This window comes from Triticum dicoccoides, chromosome 4B, assembly GCF_002162155.2.
Source record: "Triticum dicoccoides isolate Atlit2015 ecotype Zavitan chromosome 4B, WEW_v2.0, whole genome shotgun sequence".
NCBI lineage: Eukaryota > Viridiplantae > Streptophyta > Magnoliopsida > Poales > Poaceae > Triticum > Triticum dicoccoides.
Window position 1 is genome coordinate 581,326,591 of NC_041387.1, and position 14,249 is coordinate 581,340,839.

The window sequence follows — 14,249 nt, forward strand, 5'->3', positions numbered from 1 at the left end:
ATTGGAGAGCATGATGGCAGTATCTACGGGAGTAACAACACGGTCTTCAGAAAAGATAGTGCTACCAGTTGATGCAGATAGAACCACGGTTGTACTTGCCTAAGGACCAGATCCACCACACATAACCTAGACTCTCGCAGATTGTACCCCTACCCAGTTGGACAAAGAACCAGCTACACCCCTTCTAACCCCAACCCCGGCAGATAGTAACCCAGTTCCAGTTGACACAGCACCGTCTCCACCACAGAGCACCCAAACACGAGCGGTTAGTAAGGGAACTGCAGTGCCCAAAGCATGAGGACCACCACTCCAAATCCCAACTCAATGCTTAAAGGAGAAGAAGATTTGTTCTCAGGTCAGGTTCTATAGCTATGGTTCATACTCCTTTGCTCTTGCATTACTGTATTTACTCATACCAACTATTTTCAAATTTGAAGGATGGAATTGAAACTCCAATGGCGCAACAGGTATGTTTTAAACCTGTTTCTTTAACTGGTTTGCTATTGTAACCTGCTCTATGTTGATTTCAGTTTCAATTGAATAAACAGTTATGTTCTCATGTCATGCACATTACAAGTGTTGTTATTCCTCTATAGTTATCCACACTTATATTCTTTCTATTCTGCTTTGTCTTGAACAAATATTATTTGAACTGTGTCTCTATCTTGATTTGGCAACAAAAACTAGAATGATATAGACCATAAAGTGACCATGGTACATAGATATATGTTTGTTTCATGCTGTTATCTTGTCCACTTTACTACTGAACTCATTTACCAAAATGAGTTTCATATACAACATGGTAAACATGTGATGTGTCTGCTTGTTTCTCTTTTAGAATGCGGACAAAATATTGGAGAGCAGTACCGCGTTATCCAATGGTAAAGGAAGTAATGCAGATAAGGTTCAAGATAGTGAGACATCCCTATTGGTCTCCAAGAAAGATGATAAAAACTATCTTGACGACAGTGAGGGAACCCAAAAGTCCTATCTTGATGTAGTGTTCGAGTTACTGGCCACTACTGCTGGCACAAGCTCTTCGAACTCGCTGCCTGAATCAGTTCGTCTTCTTGAGTCTCAACTTCAAGTTGAAAGACATCGATCAGATGTGCTACGACAGGAAGCTGAAGGACTGAGGAAGTCACCGCAGAATTCAGATGCATATTTTGTGGTGCAACAGCAAGCGCTGGAGGATTTAAGCGCCAAACAAGAGAAAGTTAATAAGCTTGCTAAGCATCTTGCTAGCATTATGGGTACCCAGGATATTGTTTCTTGAGATCTTCTGAAGTGGTTTCAGTTCTGGATTTGTTTTGCTGTGGCGTTTATTTGCAATGGTCGCCAACTTTGACAACCAGTGTATATGATATGTTGCTTTGTTCCCTATATTTGCACTAGTGGCGAACTTTGATGCCCAGTGGATGTAATATGTGTAACAGCCGTGATAGCCTAGCATAAGTTCCTTGCTTATTTATTTCCTTGTTGTCTTGTTTATTTGTTTGCTTGTAGTCAGTGCAGTTCTTCTTAAAACTAGGCCACAATAACCATGGGCTAATATTTACTGTAGTGACAGTGGGCCTCCTACGGGCCGTAGAAACAGTGGGCCTTCTACGGCCGTAGAAACAGTAGGCCTTCTACGGGCCGTAGAAACAATGGGCCTTCTACGGGCTGTAGAAATAATGGGCCTTCTACGGGCCATAGAAACAATGGGCCTTCTACGGGCCTTATCATCAATGGGCCTTATACGGGCCATATGACCATAACGGGCCATCGTTAATAGGCTGTATTTGATGACGCTATGAAACCGGCCCAACGTATTAACGGACCACAAACGGGCCGATGTAACCACGGGCTGAATTTGGCCCACAAGCAGAAAATGACAGTAACGGGCCATAAGTAAATGAATGATGTAAATGAGCCCAAGAATAAATGGGCTCTAAGAAGGCCGAAAGATAACATTTGCTGGAAACGGCCCAACTAAATAACGGGCCCTTAATGGGTATAAAGTGATATACTGTTCATTACGGGCCAGTTTCACCAGGGCCGTTAATGGGTGTAAAGTGATACACTATTCATATCGAGCCAGTTTCACCATGGGCCGTTAATAGGCCAAGAGTTACATAGGGCCTCATATGGGCCGAAAGACATCATGGGCCATACATGGGCCAGAAGTGAAAACGGGCTGGAATTGGATGGCCCAGATGACGCTACTGGGCCTAATTCGGATAGGGCGTAACGGGCCTTGGGTTAGCGGGCTGTAAATGGGCTATATGCGAACAGGCCGTTAACAGGCTTTCCATGGGCTGGCCCGCCACATTTTGACCAAGTCAAACGGGCCGGCCTTTTCACATGAATGGGCCTCTATTGGGCCGTGCCACGTGTCGACGTATCATAGGCGCCTTCTGTCCAATGAGTGGATGACATCTGTCCCAACGGTGAGCCGACACGTGTTTCCGCCAGCCAATGATGATTTTACACATGGAAAATCCCCATTGGTCGGGGCTATTAACAGGTTATCGGATCCAAAACCCGACCCGATAGCTTAACGGTGTTCCATTACGGTGGATGCCACGTGTCGGTCACCCTTGACGAAAGCACTTCTGTGATGCGCGATTTATCGTCATGGAAGTGGACACTTCCGTGATGATAATTTTGGTAATGTCATGGAACACTTCTACGACAACACAAATATGACTATCTTGATTCTGTCATAAATTTGTCATGGATGTACATGCATGACAAAAAACGTGACCTACTGTGACAAACACGTATCATCACGGAAGTGTATTTTTTTGTAGTGTATACTGTCGGCCTTTAGCAGGCCGAAAGAGACAGCGGGCTTGTACTGGACCATGAAGAGCATGGGCCGCTAAGAGGCCGAAAGTCAGGTCGTATTGTAAATGGCCCAACTGTGTTGTGGGCCTTTAGCAGGCCGAAAGAGAAACCGGGATGGTATTGGACCATGAAGGGCATGGGCCATTAAAAGGCCAAAAGTCAGGTCCGACTACAAATGCCCCAACTCATTTATGGTCCGTTAACAGGCTGAAAGGCACACGGGGCCGGGAATTGGCCCAACACTTAAATGGGTCGCTAAAACGCCAAAACTCAGGTCCGACTACAAATGGCCCAGCTGATTTATGGGCCGTCAACAGGCTAAAATACACACCGGGCCAGAAATTGGCCCAACACTTAAGTGGGTCTCTAAAAGGCCGAAACTCAGGTCCGACTACAAATGGCCCAACTGATTTATGGGCCGTCAATAGGCTGAAAGACATACCGGGCCGGAAATTAGCCCAACATTTAAATGGGTCGCTAAAAGGCCAAAATATGTACATCCTGAAAATTGGCCCATCCATTGAATGGGCCGTTAATAGGCCGAAATCTCATTGGGCCGATATTGAGTCCAAATATATAGCGGGCTGTTAACGGGCTCGAACTGACGATGGGCTACAATGGTGTCAAATCTTTGACGGGCCGAATTGGCACATCTCGTATGGGCCGTGGGCTTAAATGGACCTGACACAAGTAGGACTTATATGGGCTGGCCTGCTATTTTTTACTGGGTCGGCCTTTTTCACCGGATGGGCCACTGTTGGGCCGTGCCACGTGTCGACCTATCATAGGCGCCTCCTGTCCAATGAGTGGATGACATCTGTCCCAACGGTGAGGCAACACGTGTTTCCTCCGGCCAATGATGATTTTACACGTAGAAAATCCCCATTGGTCCGGGCTGTTAACGGGTTATCGCATCCAAAACTGGACCCGGTAGCTTAATGGCGTTCCGTTACGGTGGATGCCACATGTCGGTCACCCTTGATGAAAGCACTTCTGTGACGCGTGATTTATCTTCATGGAAGTGGACACTTCCGTGATGATAATTTTGGTAATGTCATGGAACACTTCTACGACAACACAGGTATGACTATCTTGATTATGTCATAAAATCATCATGGATGTACATGCATGACAGGAAACATGACCTACTGTGACAAAAACGTATCATCACAGAAGTGTATTTTTTTTGTAGTGCTATGTCTCCATCTTGAACATTTTACGAATGGAGTTGAAGCGACGCTTGATATGTCTGGTATTCTTGTGAAATCTGGGCTCCTTGGCAAGGGTAATAGATCCAGTGTTGTCACAAAAGAGAGTCATTGGGCCCGACGCATTGGGAATAACTCATAGGTCGGTAATGAACTCCTTCATCCAGATTGCTTCATGTGCTGCCTCCGAGGCTGCCATGTACTCCGCTTCACACGTAGATCCCTCCATGACGCTTTGCTTGCAACTGCACCAGCTGATTGCCCCACCATTCAAAATATACACGTATCCAGTTTGTGACTTGGAGTCATCCAGATCTGTGTCGAAGCTAGCATCGACGTAACCCTTTACGGCAAGCTCTTCGTCACCTCCATAAACGAGAAACATATCCTTAGTCCTTTTCAGGTACTTCAGGATATTCTTGACCGATGTCCAGTGTTCCATGCCAGGATTACTTTGGTACCATCCCACCAAACTTACGGCAAGGTTTACATCAGGTCTGGTACACCGCATGGCATACATAATAGACCCTATGGCTGAGGCATAGGGGATCACACTCATCTTTTCTCTATCTTCTGCCGAGGTCAGGCATTGAGCCGCGCTCAATTTCACACCTTGCAAAACAGGCAAGAACCCCTTCTTAGACTGATCCATATTGAACTTCTTCAATATCTTATCAAGGTATGTGCTTTGTGAAAGACCGATGAGGCATCTCGATCTATCTATGTAGATCTTGATGCCTAATATGTAAGCAGCTTCTCCAAGGTCCTTCATTGAAAAACACTTATTCAAGTAGGCCTTTATTCTTTCCAAAAGTTCTATATCGTTTCCCATCAGTAGTATGTCATCCACATATAATATGAGAAATGCTACAGAGCTCCCACTCACTTTCTTGTAAACGCAGGCTTCTCCATAAGTCTGCATAAACCCAAACGCTTTGATCATTTCATCAAAGCGAATGTTCCAACTCTGAGATGCTTGCACCGGCCCATAGATGGAGCGCTGGAGCTTCTTCACCTTGTTAGCATTCTTAGGATCGACAAAACCTTCCGGCTGCATCATATACAATTCTTCCTTAAGGAAACCGTTAAGGAATGCCGTTTTGACGTCCATTTGCCATATCTCATAATCGTAGAATGCGACAACTGCTAACATGATTCGAACAGACTTCAACTTTGCTACAGGTGAGAAGGTCTCATCATAGTCAACCCCTTGAACTTGTCGATAACCATTAGCGACAAGCCGAGCTTTATAGATGGTCACATTACCATCCGCGTCAGTCTTCTTCTTAAAGATCCATTTATTTTCTATGGCTCGCCGATCATCAGGCAAGTCTGTCAAAATCCATACTTTGTTTTCATACATGGATCCTATCTCGGATTTCATGGCTTCAAGCCATTTGTTGGAATCTGGGCCCGCCATCACTTCTTCATAGTTCGAAGGTTCACTGTTGTCTAACAACATGATTTCTAGGACAGGGTTGCCATACCATTCTTGTGTGGAACACGTCATTGTGGACCTACGAAGTTTAGTAGCAAATTGATCTGAAGTTCCTTGATCATCATCATTAACTTCCTCTCTAGTCGGTGCAGGCACCACAGAAACATCTTCCTGAGCTACGCTACTTTCTGGTTCAAGAGGCAGTACTTCATCAAGTTCTACTTTCCTCCCACTTACTTGTTTCAAGAGAAACTCTTTCTCCAGAAAGGCTCCATTCTTGGCAACAAAGATCTTGCCTTCGGATCTGAGGTAGAAGGTATACCCAATGGTTTCCTTAGGGTATCATATGAAGACGCATTTTCCCGACTTGGGTTCGAGCTTTTCAGGTTGAAGTTTCTTGACATAAGCATCGCATCCCCAAACTTTTAGAAACGACAGCTTAGGTTTCTTCCCAAATCATAATTCATATGTTGTCGTCTCAACGGATTTAGACGGTGCCCTATTTAAAGTAAATGTGGCTGTCTGTAAAGCATAACCCCAAAATGATAGCGGTAAATCGGTAAGAGACATCATAGATTGCACCATATCCAATAGAGTGCGACTACGACGTTCGGACACACCATTACGCCGAGGTGTTCTAGGCAACATGAGTTGTGAAACAATTCCACATTTCCTTAAGTGCGTACCAAACTCGTGACTCAAATATTCTCCTCCACGATCTGATTGTAAGAACTTTATTTTCCTGTCACATTGATTTTCCACCTCACTCTGAAATTCCTTGAACTTTTCAAAGGTCTCAGACTTGTGTTTCATTAAGTAGACATACCCATATCTACTTAAGTCATCAGTGAGGGTGAGAACATAAAGATAGCCACCGCGAGCTTCAACGCTCATTGGACCGCACACATCAGTATGTATTATTTCCAACAAGTTGGTTGCTCGCTCCATTGTTCCGGAGAACGGAGTCTTGGTCATCTTGCCCATGATGCATGGTTTGCACGTGTCAAATGATTAATAATCAAGAGACTCCAAAAGTCCATCTGCATGGAGTTTCTTCATGCATTTAACACCAATGTGACCAAGGCGGCAGTGCCACAAGTATGTGGGACTATCATTATTAACATTACATCTTTTGGTATTCACACTATGAATATGTGTAACATCATGTTCGAGATTCAATAAGAATAAACCATTGACCAATGGGGCATGACCATAAAACATATCTCTCATATAAATAGAACAACCATTATTCTCGGATTTAAATAAGTAAACATCTCGCATTAAACGAGATCCAGATACAATGTTCATGCTCAAAGCTGGCACTAAATAACAATTGCTGAGGTTTAAAACTAATCCCGTAGGTAAATGTAGAGGTAGCGTGCCGACGGCGATCACATCGACCTTGGAACCATTCCCGACACGCATCATCACCTCGTCCTTCGCTATTCTCCGCTTATTCCGCAGCTCCTGTTTTGAGTTACAAATATGAGCAAACACGTCGGTATCAAATACCTAGGAGCTACTACGAGTATTGGTAAGGTACACATCAATAACATGTATATCACATATACCTTTGGTGTTGCCGGCCTTCTGATGTGCTAAGTACTTGGGGCAGTTCCGCTTCTAGTGACAATTTCCCTTGCAATAAAAGCACTGAGTCTCGGGCTTGGGTCCATTGTTTGGCTTCTTCCCGGCAACTGATTTACCGGGGCGGCAACTCCCTTGTTGTCTGATACGTCTCCAACGTATCTATAATTTTTGATTGTTCCATCCTATTATATTACATGTTTTGGATGTTTATGGGCTTTACTAAACACTTTTATATCATTTTTGGGACTAACCTATTAACCGGGGCCCAGCCCAAATTGTTGTTTTTTTGCCTGTTACAGTGTCTCACAGAAAAGGAATATCAAATGGAGTCCAAACGGAATGAAACCTTCGGGACAGTTATTTTTGGAACAAACGCAATCTAGGAGACTTGGAGTGGACGTCAAGAAGCAAACGAGGCGGCCACGAGGGTCCAGGGTGCACCCTAGGGGGGTCGGCGCCCCCCACCCTCGTGGCTCCCCTGATCGACTTCCTTCGCCTATATATATCTACGTACCCCGAAAACATCGAGGAGCACCACGAAACCCTATTTCCACCACCGCAACCTTCTATACCCGTGAGATCCCATCTTGGAGCCTTTTCCGGCACTCTGCCGGAGGGGGAATCGATCACGGAGGGCTTCTACATCAACGTCATAGCCTCTCCGATGAGTTGTGAGTAGTTTACCACAGACCTTCGGGTCCATAGTTATTAGTTACATCGCTTATTCTCTCTCTTTGGATCTCAATACAATGTTTTCCTCGATCTTCTTGGAGATCCATTCGATGTAACTCTTCTTGCGGTGTGTTTGTCGAGATCCGATGAATTGTGGGTTTATGATCAAGTTTATCTATGAGAAATATTTGAATCTCCTCTGAATTCTTTTATGTATGATTGGTTATATTTGCAAGTCTCTTCGAATTATCAGTTTGGTTTGGCCTACTAGATTGATCTTTCTTGAAATGGGAGAAGTGCTTAGCTTTGGGTTCAATCTGGCGGTGTCCTTTCCCAGTGACAGCAGGGGTAGCAAGGCACGTATTGTATTGTTGCCATCGAGGATAAAAAGATGGGGCTTATATCATATTGTTTGAGTTTATCCTTCTACATCATGTCATCTTGCCTAATGCGTTACTCTGTTCTTATGAACTTAATACTCTAGATGCATGCTGGATAGCGGTCGATGTGTGGAGTAATAGTAGTAGAAGCAGGCAGGAGTCGGTCTACTAATCTTGGACGTGATGCCTATGTACACGATCATGCCTACATATTCTCATAACTATGCACTTTTCTATGAATTGCTCGACAGTAATTTGTTCACCCACCGTAATACTTATGCTACCTTGAGAGAAGCCACTAGTGAAACATATGGCCCCGGGTCTATTCTCCATCATATAAGTTTTTGATCTAGTTTTTTTTTGCAATCTTTACTTTCCAATCTACATCATAAAAATACCAAAAATATTTATCTTATCTTATTATCTCTATCAGATCTCACTTTCGCAAGTAGCTGTGAAGGGATTGACAACCCCTTTATCGCGTTGGTTGCGAGGTTCTTGTTTGTTTGTGTAGGTACGAGGGACTTGGAGTGTAGCCTCGTACTGGATTGATACCTTGGTTCTCAACACTGAGGGAAATACTTACGCTACTTTGCTGCATCACCCTTTCCTCTTCAAGGGAAAAACCAACGCATGCTCAAGAGGTAGGAAGAAGGATTTCTGGCGCCGTTGTCGTGGAGGTCTATACACAAGTCAAGACATACCAAGTACCCATCACAAACTCTTCTCCCTCGCATTACATTATTTGCCATTTGCCTCTTGTTTTCCTCTCCCCCACTTCACCCTTGCAGTTTTATTCGCCCTCTCTTTCCCGTTCGCCTCTTTTTCGTTTGCCTCTTGTGTGCCTGTTTGCCCTGATGGCCTTACCTAAAAACGTTGATCCTCACTTTAGAAGGATGGAAGAGATCGAAATCAACGTTAGAAGCTTTATTACTTTACAATTTCAGCATAATAATTTCTTTAGAAATGAGCTTAAAGAACAAAAAAAGCTTTATGGAATACATGAATAAAGAGATTGATGATATGTCTAAGGAATTTTTTGGTTTGAACTCTCAGTTTGCTCGTCTTGGAAAATCAATAGCCCAAATTTTTGATAAGCAGACCACTTTAGTTAATAAGATGGACACCAAACCAGAAGGGTTAGAGGGAAATAATGATGAAGATCTAAAAGTGATTGATGTGTCCCCTGTTAAATCTTTGTTTTGCAATATGAATCTTGGTAATAATGGGACTGGAGATGAGTCAACTTTAGTTAAAAGGCGTCCCAACGATTCAGAGTTTTTAGATCTTAATGCAAAAATTGGTAAAAGTGGGATTGAAGAGGTCAAAACTTTACATAGCAATGAACCCACTATTTTGCATCTCAAGGAATTTAATAATGATAATTGTTCTCTAATAGATTGTATTTCCTCGTTGCAATCCGTTTTGAATTCTCCTCATGCTTATAGTCAAAATAAAGCTTTTACCAAACATATTGTTGATGCTTTGATGCAATCTTATGAAGAAAAACTTTAATTAGAAGTTTCTATCCCTAGAAAACTTTATGATGAGTGGGAACCTACTATTAAAATTAAAATTAAAGATCATGAATGCTATGCTTTGTGTGATTTGGGTGCTAGTGTTTCCACAATTCCAAAAACTTTGTGTGATGTGTTAGGTTTCCGTGAATTTGATGATTGCTCTTTAAACTTGCATCTTGCGGATTCCACTATTAAGAAACCTATGGGAAGGATTAATTATGTTCTTATTGTTGCAAATAGGAATTATGTTCCCGTAGATTTTATTGTTCTTGATATAGATTGCAATCTTTCATGTCCTATTATTCTTGGTAGACCTTTCCGTAGAATGATTGGTGCAATTATTGATATGAATGAAGGAAATATTATATTCCAGTTTCCATTAAGGAAAGGCATGGAACACTTTCCTAGGAATAAAATCAAATTACCTTATGAATCTATTGTGAGAGCCACTTATGAATTGAATACCAAAGATGGCAATACTTAAATCTATTCTCGCTTTTATGCCTAGCTAGGGGCGTTAAACGATAGAGCTTGTTGGGAGGCAACCCAATTTTATTTTTGTTCCTTGCTTTTTGTTCCTGTTTAGTATTAAATAATTCATCTAGCCTATGTTTAGATGTGGTTTTATGTTTTAATTAGTGTTCGTGCCAAATAGAACCTTTGGAAAGACTTGGGTGAAGTCTATATGATGCTGTAAAAAACAGAAACTTTAGCACTCACGAGATTAGCTTCCATTTATTACTGGAGAATGATTTTAGGTTCATTCTTTTTGCATATGATTAATAGACAAATTTCACGTCCAACAATTTAGTTCAGAATTTTTGGAGTTACAGAAGTATTCGAAAGTTACAGGTTTCTACAGACTATTCTGTTTTTGACAGATTCTGTTTTTCGTGTGTTGTTTGCTTATTTTGATGAATCTATGGCTAGTATTGGGGGGTATGAACCATAGAGAAGTTGAAATAAAGTAGGTTTAACACCAATATAAATAAATAATGAGTTCATTACAGTACCTTAAGTAGTGGTTTTTCTTTCTTGCACTAACGGAGCTTATGAGATTTTGTGTTGAATTTTGTGTTGTGAAGTTTTCATGTTTTGGGTAAACATTTGATGGACTACAGAATAAGGAGTGGCAACAGCCTAAGCTTGGGGATGCCCATGGCACCCCAAGATAAATTCAAGGACAGCTAAAAGCCTAATCTTGGGGATGCCCCGGAAGGCATCCCCTCTTTCGTCTTCGTCTATCGGTAACTTTACTTGGGGCTATATTTTTATTCACCACATGATATGTGTTTTGCTTGGAGCGTCTTGTATGATACGAGTCTTTGCTTTTTAGTTTACCACAATCATCCTTGCTGTACACACCTTTTGGGAGAGACACACATGATTCGGAATTTATTAGAATACTCTATGTGCTTCACTTATATCTTTTGAGCTAGATAATTTTGCTCTAGTGCTTCACTTATATCTTTTTAGAGCATGGCGGTGGTTTTATTTTGTAGAAATTATTGATCTCTCATGCTTCACTTATATTATTTTGAGAGTATTTTATAACAGCACGGTATTTGCTTTGGTTATGAAATTAGTCCTAATATGATGGGCATCCAAGTTGGGTGTAATAAAAACTATCATATAGAGTGCATTAAACACTATGATAAATTTGATAGTTGATAATTGTTTTGAGATATAGAGGTGGTAATATTAGAGTCATGCTAGTTGGGTAATTATGAAATTGAGAAATACTTGTGTTAAAGTTCGCAAGTCCCATAGCATGCACGTATGGTAAAAGTTGTGTAACAAATTTGTAGCATGGGGTGCTCTTTGATTGCCTTCCTTATGTGTGGAGGTCGGGATCGTGCAATGGTTAACTCCTACCAACCCTTCCCCTAGGAGCATGCATAGTAGTACTTTGCTTCGAGGGCTAATAAACTTTTGCAATAAGTATATGAGTTCTTTATGACTAATGTGAGTCCATGGATTATGTCGTGGAATTGTCATGGCAGATGTCCTTAGTGTGAGGAGTTAGTCACGAGGCCAACGCATCTATGTGGTAGCTTGAGAGGGGTTGAGCGGAATTGAGAGAACGCAACATAGGACAAGGGTTTAGACAGCTTCGGGCCCCGGGAAACATCATCCGGTAATAACCCTACATGTTGTTTGACGCTAGATCTCATTATCATCACGAGGGAGTCGTCGTAAACCGGCTCTCCTCTAGTTGTGTCTAGCCTTAGATTGTTTCTTACTCATCCCTCTTTGGGGAGCCCTGCCCCTCCTTATATAAGTTAAAGGGGTGGGTTACATGTAGAGTCCATCTCGAACTAAGACTTAAACTATTTTGACTTCCCTTCCTGGGCTTCTTAATGTCTGCCGGTTTAACATTGTCTGACGGTTTAACATTGTCTGTCGGTTTAACATGGTCTGCCGGGTTAACATTGTCTGGCGGTTTAACATGGTCTGTCGGGTTATGATTGACTTAATACCTGCCGGTGCTACCATCTGTCTTAACTCTGCCGGTTTAACACTCGTCGGTTTATCGTCTGACTTAGCCATCTGCCTTAACTATCTGCCGGTTTAACACTCCGGCCGGGTCATACCGCGGGGTATATCCCCAACATTAGCCCCCAGTTTAATTTGGATTTATCCATGTTAAACTGATCCTGATCATCCTTAAGTCCTTGTCACTTCCTTCTTCTAGAAAATCCGGTTTAATAGGCCAGCTTCATAATCAACTTGCTGACATTGGTTTCTCATAGAAAATATATTGTGAAGAATACCTCCTTTGATTCAGCTCCCAATGCTTAACAAAAAATATTGGTCTTTGAAATACTCATCTGATCTTCAACCGGTTTAAGGACGTAGAACTTGCCGGTTTATCATTGCCAAGATCACCGGTTTATAAATATTGATAGCACCGAGTCATACTTGTAGTTAACATCCAGCTTAAAAATATACCTCTTATATGCCTATCACTTGTAGCCCCCAAGTCTTAAGAAGGTAACATAGCAACAGCTTAAGACTTGCTTTAATATAAATATCACAATCTTGAAGAAATCCAGGTTGTTCATCTCAATCACTAGTCAGAATTGAGTATTCCACATATGTAGCCCCCAAGTGCCGGGTTGTCATGCTTGCAGCAACCTGGGACTTGTAATTGCCTGATGCTCATAAAAACTTCAACTAGTGTAGCCCCCAAGGGCTGGGTCATTATGCAATAATGAGCAGGGACTTTGTAAATATAATTATGTAAACCTTGAACAACAACGGTGTAGCCCCCAAGGGCCGGCTCAGTAAGATAATATTGAGCTGGTACTTGATATATACTTCAATGAAAAATAACATCATATGATGTAACCCCCATCATGGGGCTTGAATCCACGTCGACAAGGTTAAGAGCCTTGTGCTTTACCAACTGAGCAGTGGACCTTTCAATATAATGGATAAAAAGCTTTGTACCTTGAATTGTTGACAAGAACAATTGGTAGCCCACAAGGGCCGGCTCATTATAATGTGATGAGTCGGGTCTTCAATAAGATGAGCAAAAAATGACTTTGCATTAGCCCCCAAGTGTCATGGTGCATGCTTGCAGCGACATGAGACTTGTGTATTTGATGTAATCTCAACATAAATAATGTAGCCCCCAAGTGCCGGGTCGTAATCCTGCAGCAACTCGGGACTATTCCTTCAATTGTAGAATAAATCATATCTATTGATAATATGATAGCCATTGCGCTAAAGCGACTTTGAAAACCTTAATCATAATACTGGTTATTGATAACCATAATAAAAATCCAGCCATGTTGGCTATTTGAATAATATACCCAATGATTTATAAGCGCATAATTCCAATGGCGCAATCCAAATATATATACTGGCGACTTATAGTCCAAAGCCAGGCCGGGTCAATAAACACTGGATTATAAGTGATTATGTACTGACAACTTGTAGTTGAAAGTCGAGTTGGGTTAATGAACACTGAGTTAATTTGATGACTGATAGTCATGCCGGGTCAATAGACACCGGTTCAACATAAAATTTATCAAAAGAGAAAAAACTCATGACAAAGGCAAATAAAACCGTGTAGTCGAGGCTTTTCAAGGGCTGCCAGGCCCAAATTCGAGGCTTTTCATGGGCTGCCAGGCCGCTGAGTTAAACCATTTGACAAAGCCTTTTAAGATGGACCTCCAACTAACCAATCATCGTTTTAACTTTGACAAGTTCAGGGTCTGCATAATATTGACTTGTCAAACGTTCGGCAGGTCATGCCAGGATTACCTGGATAGGAGTGGCTTACTTGATGAAGGCAGGTTAACCCGGGGTTTTAGGTGAATACACCAGGCTTCCAAGCCGTGGGTTGATACCCAATTACAAGGGTCCTTTCAAACTCTTTGTTGCTTTGCACAAAGAGCCCCCAAGTAACTTTGTGAGCTGTGCTCAATGGGTGCCTATGTTTGAGCTGTGCATAGCATCCAGACTCTCTTTGGCCCCTTGGGTGTGAAGCTCCCAAGCTATATTGTGGCGTGATAGCCGGATTAATGGATAGGACTCTGCTTTGTCAGCTGAAGCCCCATGTAACCAATAATATGATAAGCCAATAAGGCGGGATACCCAT